An 18773-nucleotide genomic window follows, 5' to 3' on the forward strand; every position below is an offset into this window, starting at 1 on the left:
TAAGGAGTTATTGGCAGCCCATAGCCGCCAATAAGTCCTAGATTAATCATGTCAGGCATCTCCCCGAGAAACCTTCCATGATTAATCTGTAAATTACAGTAAATAAACACACACACCAGAAAAAATCCTTTATTAGAAATAAAAAACACAAACACATTCCCTCATCACCAATTTAATAAGCCTCAAAAAGCCCTCCTTGTCCGGAGTAATCCACGGACTTCCAGCGTCGCTTCCAGCTGTGCTGCATGAAGGTGACAGGAGCAGGAGAATACACCACCGCTCCTGTCACCTCCACGCAGCTAATGAAGACAGCTGCGTGATCGGCTGAGCTGTCACTGAGGTTACCCGCTGTCACTGGATCCAGCAGTGGATGCAGCGGTGGCCGCGGGTAACCTCAGTGACAGCTCAGCTGATCGCGCGGCTGTCTTCATTAGCTGCATGGAGGTGACAGGAGCGGCGGTGTACTACTCACTGCCGCTCCGGTCAGCTCCACGCAGCAACTGAGGTGAATAGCGCGATCAGCTGAGCTATCACTGAGGTTACCCGCGGCCACCGCTGCATCCACCGCTGGATCCAGGTAACCTCAGTGACAGCTCAGCTGATCGCGCTATTGCCTTCATTTGCTGCATGGAGGTGACAGGAGCGGCGGTGTCTTCTGCTGCTCCTGTCACCTGCATGTAGCAGAGCTGGATGCGACGCTGGAGGTCCGTGGATTACGCCGGACAAGGAGGGCTTTTTGGGGCTGATTAAATTGGTGATGAGGGAATGTGTTTGTGTTTTTTATTTCTAATAAATGATTTTTTCAGTTGTGTGTGTTTATTTACTGTAATTTACAGATTAATCATGGAAGGAATCTCGGGGAGACGTCTGACATGATTAATCTAGGACTTATTGGCAGCTATGGGCTGCCAATAACTCCTTATTACCCCAATTTGCCAACGCACCAGGGCAAATCGGGAAGAGCCGGGTACAGTTCCAGAACTGTCGCATATAATGTATGCGGCAATTCTGGGCGGCTGCTGACTGATATTGTTAGGCTGGGGGGCTCCCCATAACATGGAGCTCCCCATCCTGAGTATACCAGCCTTCAGCCGTATGGCTTTATCTGGCTGGTATTAAAACTGGGGGGGACCTCACGCCGGTTTTTTTAATTATTTAATTATTTATTTCACTGCACAGTATAGACCCGCCCACCGGCTGCTGTGATTGGGTGCAGTGAGACACCTGTCACTCAGTGTGTGGGCGTGTCTCACTGCAACCAATCATAGGCGCTTGTGGGCGGGGAATAGGGACAGAGATAGTGACGGACCGACAGAGAGAGAATAGAGACCGAGAGGGAGAGACCGACTGACAGAGAATAGTGATTGACAGATATTGTGACACATCACTCATTTCCAGTGTTTGACTAGCTAGGTTGTTCTACAGGTCCGGATCGCTGTTGCGTCGTTGGCCAGGTTTGCCTGTTTGACAGCTCACCAGAGACTCACCGGAGGCTTTGTAGCGATCCCGGCCAGGTTGGAATCGCTGGTGGGATCGCTGAAAGTCTCAGTGTGTAAAGGGGCCTTAAGATGGTGTAAAGTTGTTCAGACTTCTCGAGAGCACAACTTTTTCTCTTCAGTGATCCAGCCAGCATTATAATAGAGCTAACAAATAATACTCAAAGTCCTCAGATTCTATCAGTAGTCTCACGGTAAAGAGGTAGAACAATAAAAGTTTTGTGGATAAATCTCCGGAAGATTAATAGTGTAGACTAGTGGCATAAGAGCACAGCTAACACAAATTGTAAGCTCACTGCTGTTATTAAAGCATTGGATGAGAAAAGGGGTATAAATAAAAAGTGACTGATATATAAAAAAGTGCAAGTGAATAAGAAAAATATGTGAGTCAATTACTAACTAATGGTAAAGCTTTTTATAGTCGGATTTTCTTTAGAAAATGTTCTTTCCCCTTTGCTAATCCGTAAACCATCTGCAAATTTTTCAGTTGGACCAGTGGAAGGCACTTTAATGGCCATGTGTATGGCACATATGTGGCAGATAGAGATTGGGAAATAAATTCAAGAGGAACTGGATTCTACTCAACTTTTATAAAAATCTGCATTTGCCAATTTTTTGTGTAACTCACTTCCAAATGGATTTGGCAAAAGGCCATCAAAATGTAAAAAAAAATATATACTCATGTCTCTGGCCTCTTCGCATCACCTGTCTCTTCCACACCACAACCTCATGCTTGGATGGGATTTCTAGCTTTGATGAGGGCTAGGGTGGGTTCTGTTAAAGCAAACAAATTATCATGGCAACATGACATCATGGAATGCATATGTATGCTCAGAACACTCTGGGAATCTCCAAGAAACAGGCAGTGAGGACCAGACAGGTGATGCTGAAGAGCTGAAAGGCTGCTGTCACAATTCTCTGTGCGTAGCATCTCACAGACTTGGAGATGCTCTGCGGTGCTCACAGACCTGACAGTGTGTCTGTACCGCCCTGAGAGGGGCCCGGCCACTTCCCCCGCTTGCTCGGGCCGAGCCGCTCGAGGTCCGGGCTTGGGTTCTCGGAGGCACGAGCGCCTCTGCACCGGGGGCCACGTCACTCTTGTTAAGGGAAGGCGGTGGGGGGTGGTGGTTGTGTAACGAGTCTAGACGCCACCCACGGGTCGTGGTGACGGGGGATGCACCACCGCTGCAGCTGAAGTGATGGCGGGCTCGTCCGGGATCGGTGTTGTGGCCGCAGGTAAGATGTTAGCCCCTCCATGGGTAGGGGCGGTGTGTCCCGGGGCCCCGGTGGGGGACTGTAAGGGATGTTGTTGTCGTCGGGGTGCAGGGCGCCGTGCCGCGGTGTAGCGTCATGCCCAGATGGCACTGATGTACTCACGATTGATTCACACTCAGAGTCACTGGTAAACCAAAGTTCGGAAGTGGTTGGTCCCCGCGGCCGGCTGCTGATGTCCCCTGTGGGGTTGATGGTGGCCCTTTTTCCCATGCACCTCTGGATGTTTGTGTTTCGGCCCCCCCTGCCTAAGCAGTGGTAGCCCGCTCCCCGGCGTTGAGCTGTGGGAGGAGCCCTCGGTTGCCCGCTGGCGCTGGCCCATCGGGTGTTTGGCCCTTGGTGGTGGCGCTCACCCGGTCTCGGTGGGCTTTTGCCTTCTTTCGGGACTTTGGGTGTGGATGAACCCATGAGGTCTGGCCAGCAATCAGTCAATTTGCCTATACTCAGTGGCTTCTAAGCTAGGACGGGGTCTGAGTACCCTCCTGTTGGTGCTCCGGTACATGGTTGACTCCCCGGTTTGGGACCGGCGGGCTCCAACCCAGGCTCGGTCCGTACGGTTCTGCCAGTTGCTGTACCGGTACTCCATCAGACAGCCACCACCATCTGCCTGCCTGACATTCTCCAAGGGGCCCAGGTTCCTACCCGGGTCCCTGACAGCCGCTCCTCTACCACTCGCTGTCAACTCCAAAACTTAACTGTTTGAACTTCCTGCCCCAGGACAGTAGTCTCCTCAGTGGGCATGTCTTTCCACCTGACTCTGCCCACCTGGTGTGCTCTACTCGCCCTGAGGGAGGTATCAGGTCTCCCTTTCGGGTGACATGTGTGTGCCCTCACAGGGGATGGGAGTGTGTGTGTATGTGGTAGATGTTATTACCTGTGACCCCTGGGGTCGAGGGCGTCTGATGTCCATTCCTTGTGCTGAGCATCTTGCCTTTAGAGATGCTCTGCGCTACTTACAGTTCTGGGAGTGTGTCTATTCCTTTGTGCAGAGCCTCTTGCCCTTGGAGATGCTCTGTAGCGCCATCCTTGTTAATGAACTAGCAGCTTGGTCACTATACTGGAGTCCAGGTTGGTTCTGGGAGGTGCTGGTTACTCAGCTGTTCCTTCTTCCGGGTAATTGCTCAGGCTTCTTTACTGAGCATGCTCCTCCAGAACTCTGGCTCTGCTGTGTTGCCAAAGTTTGTGTGTCTGCTAGTATTCTGATCTTGGTATTCTGACCGCAGACTGTTATTGAACTTCACTCTGCCCGCTCCCTATTCCTGTTGTGCATTCTTGTCTTAGACCCCGGATCGTTATCTGACTACATCTTTGCTTGCTCCCTTTTACTATAACATGCTCTTCTTATATTGTGACCCTTGGATTGTGACCTGACTACGTTTCTGTTTACCCCTTATGATTATACGTGACCTCCTGTTACCAGATCCAGGCTCTCCTGACTATCCTCCCGTTCATGCGACCCCGTAAGGTAATGACAAGCGTTACTAAGCAGGTGAGGGGCAGATGAGTGTTATTTTTATTTAATTTTTTATATTTCAGTTATTATGCTGTTTGGTCTGGAGAGACACCAAAGCATAATACAGGACATTCAATTCTCAGATAATAACTTCTGCACAAATTGAATTTCCCAAGAAAAATACGCCTGAAGAGACAAATTTGAATTTTACATGAGCCGTTCATCTCTAGTAGCAGATACATTTATGAATAGCCATATGCCTCTACATATAAAGCTCACAGAAAAAGGACATTCATAAAAAAAATAATGAAAAGAGATCACAAAAAAAACCACTAACAAAAGGTCAGATTACCATTTCACTACAGAATGTGGCAGACCCCATGATAAAGGTGGGGGCAGCACATGTGCAAAATACTGATGAAACAGCCAATCACACCCTATGAGTTCATGGAGGAGGTGGCTGCCAGTGTTAAACATGTACTCACAGCAAAAAAGGGCAACCAGTCCAGTTAGCCCAGGCCAACACATCTAATGCACAAACAGGATGCAGACAAGCCTCTCAACATGATGGACACTTCACAGGTGCAAGGTAAATTGCACACTAGTGGCGCGCATAGGGCACTGTTCACACTTGTATGTGCATGGTGTCCAGCCAGCAACCTATTACCACGCCCTTACTATTAGATTAGGCGGGTTACTCGGACACTACTCACTGCAGCACGTAAGGGACAGAAATTCCACTATGCACGGCCGTATTAAGAGGCCCGGCTGCACCCCGCATAATCAAAGTGCAAAAAATACATATAAAATATATATGAGGTATTAGTTTGTAAATTGGCCAATGTACGTAAGCCCACAATCCTCATCACGGATCCTCACGCTTACGGGTCCCTACACTGATAAATATCAAAAATAACAACAAGAAGAGGAGATAAAAACTCCCCCAAAAATGTATTATAAAATGTACTCACAGCAAAAAAGGGCAACCAGTCCAGTTAGTGTTAAACATGCACACAGATAAAGATTGCAAAGGGTGCCAGTCACACATGTATATGTGGTGCACAGTGTTCAACATACAGTCTATTGATAATACCCAAACTATTAGATCAAGTGGGCTGCTCAGCACTATATAAGTGCACCCCACAGGACAGACACCCAAATTCACCCAATCAACACAAAAGGGCCTGGCTGCATCCTGCACAAAGATGGAAAAATGTGCAATAAAAAGATGATAAATTATGTGGAAAATTGTGCAGACTAAGGAGGTCCTAATCCATTTAATATCCACTATTTTATCTCTTCTCTAACTTCTACCATTTTAGATTGTATATTTCCACTTTATACTATTGTGCATACCTGCACTTTCATCGACTTTTCCACCCACATAATTATCAAACATGTAAATATACATACTGATGTCACTACAAAAGGGCATGCATTAAAAACCCCTTAACGACCGCGGGCAGTAAAATTATGTCCTAAATGTCATAATGTTACTGCATGCTGCGATCGGCGCACATCTCAGCTGATTTTCACAGCTGAGATGTGTGCCTGCTAGGCATGAGCAGAATCGTTATCTGCTCGTGCCGATTAACCCCTTAAATGGAGCTGTCAATACGAGACAGCGCCATTATAAGCACGATCGCGGTAAAGTTTTACTTACCGCCCGATACCGGAAGTCACATGACACGATCACGTGACTTCCGATAGTTGTCATGGTAGCACAAGGTCATGTGATGACTACTGTACTACACATGACTTGCTTTCACTTTCGCTGTGCCAGCGGCACAGCAAAAGAGAAAGAGAGCGTATCTGCTGTTTACAGCTGTGTAGCTGTGATCAGCAGATACTGCAGAGCGATCGGATTACTGATCGCAATAGCCCCCTAGGGGGACTAGTAAAATTAAAAAAAAAAGTTAAAAAAAGTTTTAAAAACATAAAAAAAACCAAAAAAACCTAAAAGTTCAAATCACCCCCCATTCGCCCCACTGAAATTTAAAAGGTTAAAAAAATATACACACTTTTGGTATCGCCGCGTTCAGAAACACCCGATCTATCAAAATATAAAATCAATTAATCTGGTCTGTAAACGGCGTAGCAGTAAGAAAATTCCAAACGCCAAAACGACGTTTTTTTGTCGCCACAACTTTTGCGCAAAATGCAATAAGAGGCGATCAAACTGTAGCATCTATGCAAAAATGGTACCGTTAAAAACGTCAGCTCGAGACACAAAAAATAAGCCATCACTGAGCCATAGATCCTGAAAAATGAGAACGCTATGGGTCACGGAATAGGGCGTAAAACGTGCGCCACTTTTTTCGGACAAACGTCCGATTCTTTTTAACCCCCTAAGTAAACCTAAATATGTTTGGTGTCTACGAACTCGGAATGACCTGAGGAATCACACCCACACATCAGTTTTACCATATAGTGAACACAGTGAATAAAATATCTCAAAAACCATAGTGCTATTGCACCTTTTTTGCAATTTTTCTGCATTTGGAATTTTTTTGCCGTTTTTCAGTACACTGTATGATAAAACTGATGGTTTCATTTAAAAGTACAGCTCGTTCCGCAAAAAATGAGCCCTCACATGACCATATTGACTGAAAAATAAAAAAGTTACATCTCTCAGAAAAAGAATGGCAAAAAAAAAACGGAAAGTGAAAAATCAGCCGGTCGGGAAGGGGTTAACATACATAAGGCCATTCAATAATCAATAATGCCAGATCAAGTCAGATGTTTTGTTTAATCCTGTAGACTGTGTAATATTTAACATGAGGATCCAGTATGTTTACTTATTTAGATGAGCTCTTCTCCAATCTCCATTCCGGATTGGTTTGATAAGTGATAACCCTTTTAATAATACAAAGGGAAAGCGGAGTTAAAGCGTCAGTGTCTATATATATTTTTTTTTAAATACATTAAAGGGATTGGGAGCATTGGGACCAGAAGCATCCCTCACACCTTCTCTTATTTGTGTTCCAAACCTAACTCAAAGGGATGGAGCATTATATTGTTGAATATAAAATATATTAAAATATGTATATCATGAAAATATATTATTAAAACTACTGTAATAAATAACAAACAAATCACATATATGAAATAGAAGACAAACGAAAAAAGAAGTGATTAAACTTCATAGTAAATTGGTAATATGGTAGTTTATTCAAGAGAAACCGCATCTGGGGGAAAAATGTATATACAAACATAAAAGAGATGACTCACATTCCACAATACTTATATTGTCAAAACAATTTGTATATATAGGGAGATGCAGAGTTTTTTTGTTGTCTCTAATATAAAAAATGGTCAACACAGATTGCTTATTCCAATAGTAAGATACCGTTATGCCCTAATAATTAAGCACAAAATAGTATGAGTGAAATATTGGACACCACAATGTGATGTTAACAAAAGTTGATCGAATTTGTTTGATAAAGGTTCGTCAATCTCAAATTCGGTATCATAGTTTCATAGTATCATAGTTTTTAAGGTTGAAGGGAGACTCTAAGGGGCACTTTGCACACTGCGACATCGCAGGTGCGATGTCGGTGGGGTCAAATTGAAAATGACGCACTTCCGGCATCGCATGCGACATCGCAGTGTGTAAAGGCTGGATGATACGATTAATGAGCGCAAAAGAGTCGTAATCGTATCATCGGTGCAGCGTCGGCGTAATCCATGATTACGCTGACGCGACGGTCCGATGTTGTTCCTCGCTCCTGCGGCATCACACATCGCTGTGTGTGAAGTCGCAGGAGCAAGGAACGTCTCCTACCGGCCTCACTGCGGCTTCCGTAGGATATGCGGAAGGAAGGAGGTGGGCAGGATGTTTACATCCTGCTCATCTCCGCCCCTCCGCTCTGATTGGCTGCCTGCCGTGTGACGTCGCAGTGACGCCGCACGACCCGCCCCCTTAACAAGGAGGCGGGTCGCCGGCCACAGGGACGTCGCACGGCAGGTGAGTGTGTGTGTGAAGCTGGCATAGCGATAACTTTCGCTACGCCAGCTATCACCACATATCGCTGCTGCGACGGGGGCGGGCACTATCGCACTCGGCATCGCAGCATCGGGCTGCGATGTCGTAGTGTGCAAAGCCCGCCTAAGTCCATCTAGTTCAACTCGTAGCCTAACATGTTGATCCAGAGGAAGGCAAAAAAACCCCAATGTGGCAAATAGAGTTGAGCGCGGTTCGCGGTTCGTGGTTCTCCAGTTCTAGGCTCAAGTGATTTTGGGGGCTGTTCGAGATCGAACTAGAACTCGAGCTTTTTGCAAAAGCTCGATAGTTCTAGATACGTTCAAGAACGGTTCTAGCAGCAAAAAGCAGGGCTTTTTACAGCTACAGTGTGCATTTGCCATCGCTGGCAGCCTGCCACAAGCTGGTAACCAAGATAAACATCGGGTATCCAAGCAAAGCGCTTTGGTTAGTAACCCGATGTTTATCTTAATTACGTGCAGGAAGCCCACACTTCCCCGCTCAGCTCGCTCCGCCCCCTCCTGCCCGCGGCATGTACACATACACACACACACACACACACACACACACATGGTCCCGCTCGGCTTACCTGCGGTGATGAAGTCCCGCCATCCCGACCTCAGCGCTGTCACTGTCCTCCATGGCCGCCGCTTGTCACATCACCTCTCGCTTCCGACCCGAGACTGACTAGCGGTGACGTCACGGACCTCTCGCGATACTTGGTGTGAAGGCGCCGGTCATTGAACTCAGTGACAGGGGCTGTCAGTGTGCTGGAGATCAGCGCAGGTAATGTACCTCGCTGACAGCAGCACTTGTCATCCCCTGCAGTGACCTGGGCTGACCCATTGATGTTAGCTCAGGTCACTGCACTGCTCTCCCAGCCAATGGGGAACATCCTGCTCTTCATTGACTGGGACAGTGTGGATCGTCATGGCAACCCCTTGGATTACACCAGACCTGGATTTGTTTTTCATTCTAATAAATTGGTTAAAGAGGGAATGTTTTGGGGAGTGTTTTTTCAAATAAAAATGTGTTTGTCGTCTATTTTTTCTTATTACTGACTGGGTTGGTGATGTCGGGTATCTGATAGACGCCTGACCTCACCAACCCCAGGGCTTGATGCCAGGTGACATTACACATCTGGTATTAACCCCATATATTACCCCGTTTGCAACCGCACCAGGGCGCGGGATGAGCTGGGGCGAAGCACCAGGATTGGCGCATCTAATGGATGCGCCACTTCTGGGGCGGCTGCGGCCTGCTATTTTTAGGCTGGGGAGAGTCCAATAACCATGGACCTCCCTAGTCTGAGAATATCAGGCCCCAGCTGTCTGCTTTACCTTGGCTGGTGATCCAATTTTGGGGGACCCCTGCGTGTTTTTTTTTTTAAATAATTTATTTAATTTAAAATAACAGCGTGGGGTGCCCTCAGTTTTGGATTACGAGCCAAGGTGAGGTTGCCAGCTGTGGTCTGCAGGCTGCAGCCGTCTGCTTTACCCTAGCTGGCTACAAAACTAGGGGGAACCCTACGTCATTTTTTTTTCATTTTTTTGGCTAAATACAAAGCTAAGCACCCCTTAGTGCCACATGAAAGGCACCAAAGGGTGCTCCACTTTTTCTCCACTTTTTCTCCATTTTTTCTCCACTTTTTCTCCACTTTTTCTCCACCTTTTCTCCTCTTTTTCTCCACTTTTTCTCCACTTTCTCTCCACTTTCTCTCCACTTTCTCTCCACTTTTTCTCCACTTTTTCTCCACTTTTTCTCCACTTTCTCTCCACTTTTTCTCCACTTTCTCTCCACTTTTTCTCCACTTTTTCTCCACTTTTTCTCCACTTTCTCTCCACTTTTTCTCCACTTTTTCTCCACTTTTTCTCTCCACTTTTTCTCCACTTTTTCTACACCTTTTCTCCACTTTTTTCCACTTTTTCTCCATTTTTTTCTCCATTTTTTCTCCACTTTTTCTCCACTTTTTATCCATTTTTTCTCTCCACTTTTTCTCCACTTTTTCTCCATTTTTTCTCCACTTTTTCTCCACTTTTTCTCCATTTTTTCTCCATTTTTTCTCCACGTTTTCTCCACTTTTTCTCCACTTTTTCTCCACTTTCTCTCCACTTTTTCTCCACTTTTTCTCCATTTTTTTCTCCACTTTTTTCCATTTTTTCTCCACTTTTTCTCCATTTTTTTCTCCACTTTTTCTCCACTTTTTCTCCACTTTTTTCTCCACTTTTTCTCCACTTTTTCTCCATTTTTTTCTCCACTTTTTCTCCATTTTTTCTCCACTTTTTCTCCATTTTTTTCTCCACTTTTTCTCCACTTTTTCTCCACTTTTTCTCCACTTTTTCTCCATTTTTTTCTCCACTTTTTCTCCACTTTTTCGCCACTTTTTCGCCACTTTTTCTTCACTTTTTCTCCACTTTTTCTCCAATTTTTTCTCCATTTTTCTCAAATTTTTCTCCACTTTTTCTCCACTTTTTCTCCACTTTTTCTCCATTTTTTTCTCCATTTTTTCTCCACTTTTTCTCCACTTTTTCTCCACTCTTTCTCCACTTTTTTCTCAACTTTTTCTCCACTTTTTTCTCCACTTTTTCTCCACTTTTTCTCCACTTTTTCTCCACTTTTTCTCCATTTTTTTCTCCATTTTTTCTCCATTTTTTCTCCACTTTTTCCTCCATTTTTTTTCTCCACTTTTTCTCCACTTTTTCTCCATTTTTTTCTCCATTTTTTCTCCACTTTTTCCTCCATTTTTTTCTCCACTTTTTCTCCACTTTTTCTCCACTTTTTCTCCATTTTTTTCTCCACTTTTTTCCATTTTTTCTCCACTTTTTCTCCATTTTTTTCTCCACTTTTTCTCCACTTTTTCTCCACTTTTTTCTCCACTTTTTCTCCACTTTTTCTCCACTTTTTCTCCATTTTTTTCTCCACTTTTTCTCCACTTTTTCTCCACTTTTTCTCCACTTTTTCTCCACTTTTTTCTCCACTTTTTCTCCACTTTTTCTCCACTTTTCTCCACTTTTTCTCCATTTTTTTCTCCACTTTTTCTCCACTTTTTCTCCACTTTTTCTCCACTTTTTCTCCATTTTTTTCTCCATTTTTTCTCCATTTTTTCTCCACTTTTTCCTCCATTTTTTTCTCCACTTTTTCTCCACTTTTTCTCCACTTTTTCTCCATTTTTTTCTCCACTTTTTCTCCATTTTTTCTCCACTTTTTCTCCATTTTTTTCTCCACTTTTTCTCCACTTTTTCGCCACTTTTTCTCCACTTTTTCTCCATTTTTTTCTCCATTTTTTCTCCACTTTTTCTCCACTTTTTCTCCACTTTTTCTCCACTTTTTCTCCATTTGTTTCTCCATTTTTTCTCCACTTTTTCTCCACTTTTTCTCCACTTTTTCTTCACTTTTTTCTCCACTTTTTCTCCATTTTTTCTCCACTTTTTCTCCACTTTTTCTCCACTTTTTCTCCATTTTTTTCTCCACTTTTTTCCATTTTTTCTCCACTTTTTCTCCATTTTTTTCTCCACTTTTTCTCCACTTTTTCTCCACTTTTTTCTCCACTTTTTCTCCACTTTTTCTCCACTTTTTCTCCATTTTTTTCTCCACTTTTTCTCCATTTTTTCTCCACTTTTTCTCCATTTTTTTCTCCACTTTTTCTCCACTTTTTCTCCACTTTTTCTCCACTTTTTCTCCATTTTTTTCTCCACTTTTTCTCCACTTTTTCGCCACCTTTTCGCCACTTTTTCTCCACTTTTTCTCCACTTTTTCTCCATTTTTTTCTTCATTTTTCTCCACTTTTTCTCCACTTTTTCTCCACTTTTTCTCCACTTTTTCTCCATTTTTTTCTCCATTTTTTCTCCACCTTTTCTCCACTTTTTCTCCACTCTTTCTCCACTTTTTTCTCAACTTTTTCTCCATTTTTTTCTCCACTTTTTCTCCACTTTTTCTCCATTTTTTTCTCCACTTTTTCTCCACTTTTTCTCCACTTTTTCTCCACTTTTTCTCCATTTTTTTCTCCATTTTTTCTCCATTTTTTCTCCACTTTTTCCTCCATTTTTTTCTCCACTTTTTCTCCACTTTTTCTCCACTTTTTCTCCATTTTTTTCTCCACTTTTTCTCCATTTTTTCTCCACTTTTTCTCCATTTTTTTCTCCACTTTTTCTCCACTTTTTCGCCACTTTTTCTCCACTTTTTCTCCATTTTTTTCTCCATTTTTTCTCCACTTTTTCTCCACTTTTTCTCCACTTTTTCTCCACTTTTTCTCCATTTGTTTCTCCATTTTTTCTCCACTTTTTCTCCACTTTTTCTCCACTTTTTCTTCACTTTTTTCTCCACTTTTTCTCCATTTTTTCTCCACTTTTTCTCCACTTTTTCTCCACTTTTTCTCCATTTTTTTCTCCACTTTTTTCCATTTTTTCTCCACTTTTTCTCCATTTTTTTCTCCACTTTTTCTCCACTTTTTCTCCACTTTTTTCTCCACTTTTTCTCCACTTTTTCTCCACTTTTTCTCCATTTTTTTCTCCACTTTTTCTCCATTTTTTCTCCACTTTTTCTCCATTTTTTTCTCCACTTTTTCTCCACTTTTTCTCCACTTTTTCTCCACTTTTTCTCCATTTTTTTCTCCACTTTTTCTCCACTTTTTCGCCACCTTTTCGCCACTTTTTCTCCACTTTTTCTCCACTTTTTCTCCATTTTTTTCTTCATTTTTCTCCACTTTTTCTCCACTTTTTCTCCACTTTTTCTCCACTTTTTCTCCATTTTTTTCTCCATTTTTTCTCCACCTTTTCTCCACTTTTTCTCCACTCTTTCTCCACTTTTTCTCCACTTTTTCTCCATTTTTTTCTCCACTTTTTCTCCATTTTTTCTCCACTTTTTCTCCATTTTTTTCTCCACTTTTTCTCCACTTTTTCGCCACTTTTTCTCCACTTTTTCTCCATTTTTTTCTCCATTTTTTCTCCACTTTTTCTCCACTTTTTCTCCACTTTTTCTCCACTTTTTCTCCATTTGTTTCTCCATTTTTTCTCCACTTTTTCTCCACTTTTTCTCCACTTTTTCTTCACTTTTTTCTCCACTTTTTCTCCATTTTTTCTCCACTTTTTCTCCACTTTTTCTCCACTTTTTCTCCATTTTTTTCTCCACTTTTTTCCATTTTTTCTCCACTTTTTCTCCATTTTTTTCTCCACTTTTTCTCCACTTTTTCTCCACTTTTTTCTCCACTTTTTCTCCACTTTTTCTCCACTTTTTCTCCATTTTTTTCTCCACTTTTTCTCCATTTTTTCTCCACTTTTTCTCCATTTTTTTCTCCACTTTTTCTCCACTTTTTCTCCACTTTTTCTCCACTTTTTCTCCATTTTTTTCTCCACTTTTTCTCCACTTTTTCGCCACCTTTTCGCCACTTTTTCTCCACTTTTTCTCCACTTTTTCTCCATTTTTTTCTTCATTTTTCTCCACTTTTTCTCCACTTTTTCTCCACTTTTTCTCCACTTTTTCTCCATTTTTTTCTCCATTTTTTCTCCACCTTTTCTCCACTTTTTCTCCACTCTTTCTCCACTTTTTTCTCAACTTTTTCTCCATTTTTTTCTCCACTTTTTCTCCACTTTTTCTCCATTTTTTTCTCCACTTTTTCTCCACTTTTTCTCCATTTTTTATGGTCGGTCTACCCATTAGCTCTGCCATGCATACTGTAGCTCTACACCTACTGCACATGTTACTTTATGATTGACATCTCTTTCGTACCAGAGCTATCTAAGCCTACTCTGACCCCATATTTGTCATTACTATATTGTCCTTGTACTGTATTATGACATTTGTATCATGTGTTTCATTTCTTGCTGTGTTGCAATTTTTTTGCTGCATCCCAATTGTACCTCTACATTGTTCGAGTTTATGTTATTTTTCTCTCACTCTTATGTGATACTGATTATTGTCATTTTTCATGATTACATGCAGATAAGTCCAATCTGACGAAGGCTCAGGCCGAAACGTCATTTGTAACTTGTTTTGGACAAAAACATATATGCTTATGAAACATTTTTTTTTCTTAATACGGACCAATAAAGAGTGATTTTGCATTACTATCCGTTGTGACTTACTGACTTAGTCTGGGAGATTTAGAGTGCCGAGGTTACTCACTAATTTTATCTATTATTACCTCTGAGCACCTATATACCAGTGAGCAGAGCTTCCTCTACAGTAGTTCTCCTGATTAGGCATGCCTTTACCTCATGAGCAGGGCATTGCAGCTTTGGTAGCAACCATTACGACATGGACTCTGCTGCTGTGGACCCGAGAAGAGTGAGTGCAGATTCATTGCACCCACACTCCTCACATGAAGGGTCCGCACTCCTAGAAAATGGGGGATACGTTCCCTGAGTGTCTCCCCCCCATGTTCTAGACGGTCCAGAGTTGTCGTGGGACCCCTTTATTTTTTTTCTTACAATAAATTGGTGTAAGAGGAAATGTTTTGGGGACTGTTTTTTCAAATAAATTTCTTTTGTCGATTTTTTTTTTTGTTAGTACTGACAGTTTATGATGTTGGGTATCTAATAGACGCCATGACATCACAAACTGCTGGGCTTGATCTCAGGTGACTTTACAGCTAGTATCAACCCGATTTATTACCCCGTTTGCCACTGCACCAGGGCACGGGATGAGCTGGCGTGAAGCGCCAGGATTGGCGCATCTAGTGTATGCGCCACGTCTGGGGTGCCTGCGGCCTGCTATTTTTAGGCTGTGAAGGCCCAATAACTATGGACCTTCCCACCCTGAGAATACCAGACTACAGCTGTCCGCTTTACCTTGGCTGGTGATCCAATTTGGGGGGGACCCTACTTTTATTGTGTAATTATTAATATTTATAAAATAATTATAAAAAAGAGCCTGAGGGGACCTCCACATTGGATCCCCAACCACGGTAAAGCTGCCAGCTGTGGTTTTCAGGCTACAGCCGTCTGCTTTACCCTAGCTGGCTATCAAAAATGGGGGGACCCAACGTCATTTTTTTTTTAACTATTTTTTAAATAGAAAAAATTAATGGGCTTCCCTGTATTTTGATTGCCAACCAAGGTAACGGCAGGCAGATGGGGGTGGCAACCCATAGCTGTCTGCTTTATCTGCGCTGAGAATCAAAAATACCGCGGAGCGCTACGTCATTTTTTTAAAGATTTATTTTTACAGCACTGTGATGTCCAGCAATCAAAATACAGGGAAGCCCATTTTATTTTTAGTTATTTAAATAAATAATTAAAAAAAATATATATGGGCTCCCGCTGCATTTTTTGTATTGCTAGCTAAGGGTAATCCAAGCAGCTACTGGCTGCTAACCCCCACTGCTTGGTGTTACCTTCACTGGCAATGGAAAATCCAGGGAAGCATTTTTTATTTTTTTTGCCAAAAAACTACAAAAAAAGGACGTGAGCTTCGCCATATTTTTGTATGCTAGCCAGGTATAGCAGGCAGGTGCCAGAATATGGCGCTTCTATGAAAATGCCATTTTCTGAGGCGGCTGCAGACTGCAATTCGCAGCAGTGGGGCCCAGAAAGCTCAGGCCAACCTGTGCTGCGGATTCCAATCCCCAGCTGCCTAGTTGTACCTGGCTGGACACAAAAATGGGGCGAAGCCTACGTCATTTGTTTTCCAATTATTTCATGAAATTCATGAAATAATAAAAAAAGGGCTTCCCTTTATTTTTGGTTCCCAGCTGGGTACAAATAGACAACTGGGGGTTGGGGGCAGCCGTACCTGCCTGCTGTACCTGGCTAGCATACAAAAATATGGCGAAGCCCACATAATTTTTTCAGGGGGCAAAAAACTTCTGCATACAGTCCTGGATGGAGTATGCTGAGCCTTGTAGTTCTGCAGCTGCTGTCTATCTGTATGGAGAACTGCTCCAAATATTCCAAGACTCAAGAGTAGGAAAGCATTTGCACTAATGACCAAAATCTTTGTCAGTTGGATTATGACCCGGACAAAGTAGAGATCAAGCAGCATCCTGATCCTCGTCAACTGATGTTAATCCCCGGTGGTGGAGGTGATGGTCATAAGACTTGAGACTTGAGGTGCACGCGTACTGTTCTGTGATGTCCAGTCAGGAATAACAGGAGTATGACAACATAAAGCATGACCATGAAGTTATAGATCCCACTTGATGTTAACCCAGAGGCACACAGATGAGTACTTCATCAGATGAGGAAGATGAGGTTACATTGGCGATTCCCGCACAAACACATTATTGTGCAAACATGAGAAGCACTGAATCCTTAGCTACAATTCTGGCTGTGGCCAGTAGAGGTTGGCCAGGATTGCCTAGCCTGGGCCTTTTTTGAGACCACAAAGGATGACCCAACTTTTGTTATCTGCTAATGTTGTAAACGACTCAGTAGAGGCAAAAATTAAAATAATTTGACTACTACATGCATGAACCGCCACATGCGCAACCGACATGGTAATCTTTCTGAGCTACCACTGGCCACCAAATTAACTGCGTCTGCTGCTTTTTCCTTCTCCTGCATCATGATAGAAACTGTTCTCAAACAGGTCTCTGCAGAACCTCCACTTGTTTACCCGATACAGTCAGGTTGAGTGAGAGCCAATCAGCTGTTATGAAAGTGACCATGCTTGGTTTTACTGATATATTTGAGACACCAAGCACACCACATGTTTCTCAATCCAGCATTACATCTCCACCTACACCTCCCTTACAGTCCACTGGATCGTTGTGCACAACCTACTCCACCCTTTCTCAGCACAGCAGCCAGCCTTTGGTCCCACAGTTTTGGTCACGTAAAATATAATTTCCTCCCCAGAGCTCTCTGTGCGATCGGGAGTCAGCAGAGTTGTCCACTTCACCCTCAGTGTCAAAAACCTGGTTAAGTTGGGTCTGCCATGTGGATTCACAGGGAGCTCTGCAACCAGACCAAACTTTTGTTCATTCACAGAATGAGACTTTGGTAGAATAAGGCGTTCATGCAGCGTTATCTTGAGCGGGGATTGATACCCCGGGGTTTAAGGGTTCAGGTCTTTCCCTCTTTCAGTGTTACGGATGAGGTATTTAAGAGGGACTTTTAGGATGCAACTTCTGCATGCTCCAGGACTTTTATGCAATAACTCATTAAAAATAATGAGACCTCTCTCTGTGACATTGATTCAGAGATTACTACCCTACAGGACCGCCTGTCTAAAGAACTTACCCCCCTGGAATTTTCCAACTTTAACGAGACCATGAATAAAGAATTTGTCAAATGGGAGAAGGAGCTGGTCACTAATAAAACCAAAAAAAATCAGCGTAATGCTACAGATTACAAAAACCAGCAGGTCTACCGCTGGAAGGGGATGACACGCCGCAGGAGACATGTTGTTGGACTTTCGGCATCTGTATCAGCCTCCTCTTTCTCGTCAGTAGAAGATGATAATTTGGCACCTGCATCTACATCCAGACCTTTTACTAGAGGCCTTGCTGGTAAAAGTAGACCGGGGAAAGTGCCTCCTGGCCCTGTTAAATCTACACCAGGTCCAATTATGAAGAAGGGCAATATGAATGAGTTGGAGGTGATTAATCTTTCAAAAATTGAATTGACTAATGATCAGGTTGAAGTCTTGAAATTAGGGTTAACTTTTGTACCTGACTCTAACCTTTATATTTTCACAGTCTCTAAAGATCTGAACCTCTTCCTCAGGAATCTCGTCCTCCATAAATTACACTCTAAAAACCTCAAGCCTGGTCTCCATCCTGATGAGATCGAGGAGGAGGCCATTCGCACTCTTGAGGAGTTGGAGGGTCAGGCGTCTGGTGAGCTTTCTGGCATCTTCCCTATACATTTATATCCACGCTCCACTACGTTCCCCCCTTTTTCGTTGTGCCCCAAGGTCCAGATCTTCCATGACTTGGTCTTGGGGGATCTCAAAGGACTTTCCAAGAGACACTTGAGTAACAATCTTTCTGTGAAACACAAAAGGGCTCTTGAGGAATTAAGAAATTTGGATGGGATAGTGATTAAACCGGCGGATAAAAGGGGGCAACGTGGTGGTCTGGCCGACAGCCATGTATGAGCGCGAAGTTTTTAACCCCTTCAGCCCCAAGCCTATTTTGACCCTAAAGACCAGGCCATTTTTTGCAATTCTGACCAGTGTCACTTTATGAGGTAATAACTCTGGAACGCTTCAGCGGATCCCGGTGATTCTGAGATTGTTTTTTCGTGACATATTGGGCTTCATGTTAGTGGTAAATTTAGGCCGATATTTTTTGCATTTCTTTGTGAAAAAACGGAAATTTCGCGAAAATTTTGAAAATTTTGTAATTTTCAAACTTTGAATTTTTATGCTCTAAAACCAACGAGACATATGACACAAAATAATTAATAAATAACATTTCCCACATGTGTATTTTACATCAGAACAATTTTGGGAGAAAAAAAAAAAATGTAAGGAATTTATAGGGGTTCAAAGTTTATGAGCAATTTCTCATTTTTACAACAAAATTTACAAAGCCACTTTTTTTAGGGACCACATCACATTTGAAGCAATTTTGAAAGGTCTACATGACACAGAACACCCAAAATTGACACCATTCCAAAAACGGCACCCC

This window comes from Anomaloglossus baeobatrachus, chromosome 2 (genome assembly GCF_048569485.1).
Source record: "Anomaloglossus baeobatrachus isolate aAnoBae1 chromosome 2, aAnoBae1.hap1, whole genome shotgun sequence".
Taxonomy (NCBI): Eukaryota; Metazoa; Chordata; class Amphibia; order Anura; family Aromobatidae; genus Anomaloglossus; species Anomaloglossus baeobatrachus.